The sequence below is a fragment of the Tupaia chinensis genome, unplaced genomic scaffold (assembly GCF_000334495.1).
Source record: "Tupaia chinensis unplaced genomic scaffold, TupChi_1.0 Scaffold132815_1, whole genome shotgun sequence".
Classification (NCBI taxonomy): domain Eukaryota; kingdom Metazoa; phylum Chordata; class Mammalia; order Scandentia; family Tupaiidae; genus Tupaia; species Tupaia belangeri.
Genome location: NW_006193099.1, coordinates 1 through 862, shown reverse-complemented (window position 1 = coordinate 862; position 862 = coordinate 1). Strand labels below are relative to the sequence as shown.

Genomic DNA, 862 nt, shown 5'->3' with positions numbered 1-862 from the left:
GTTATTCGGTGTCTTCAGGCCTCACTGGGTGAGGTAATGATATGATGGATTTCTTCTTGGTGTTCCTAGAAAAATGCTTTCCTCCTGTCACAAGCGTCCTTGCCCAGCTCCCCCTGGCTGGCCAAGTAGTACTCTATGACTGTCCTGTTCACACTCTAGCCAAACCACATGCACATTGTTAACTGCAACCTGGTTAGACTCTCACAAAGACATCAACAAAAAAAACCAGCCTTTCTTTCTGAAATCTCCTCTAATAATTCTGTAAGTTTAGCAGTCAAACCAAGACATTGAAATTCTGGTGTGACAGGGCAGTAACATGCCCATGCCATTCCTCTGTAGCCACAGAGCCTTCTGCTCTATCCATAATATAATCCATTAATTCTCCACCAGGCGCCTCTGCAATTATGAAGCACGCAGGCCAGTGGGCAAGGTACTATAAGAAAAATGGAATCCCGTAAATTCTGTAAGTGGATCCAAGTTAACGTTGAAGGGGAACAGGTCACAGATGAAGGCCCAGTGTGTGATCATAGAGTGGCCTCTACCACGGTTTCCCTTGAAGCCAGCTCGCTGCCCCCCAGCTCCCGCCCTGCCGGAAATTACCCCTCCATGCTTTTTCTCACCTTTCTTCTGAAGTGTATTTCGGTTTAAAACTTCCATGATGTTTTCCTCTGTGAAAGGACTAGACTTCATAGGCTTAAGTCAAGGCTGAAGTGATTTAAAGCCTTTGCAAAAATTAAGACACTAAAACCCAAGAAAGTAATTCATCTTATCACAGAAGTTAAGTTTTCTTTTTTCCCTTTCTTAAGTTTTTGCCATAAGGTGCACTGGCCTCTGTGGAGAGAGACAGAGAGAGGGAAAGTGA

The 862-nt window shown here is 44.4% G+C and overlaps 1 pseudogene; it reads right to left on the bottom strand.

Moving 5' to 3' along the window:
* Position 1: 1 nt before the first annotated feature.
* Positions 2–528, bottom strand: LOC102483587 (N-alpha-acetyltransferase 20 pseudogene; annotated as a pseudogene).
* Positions 529–862: the final 334 nt, after the last annotated feature.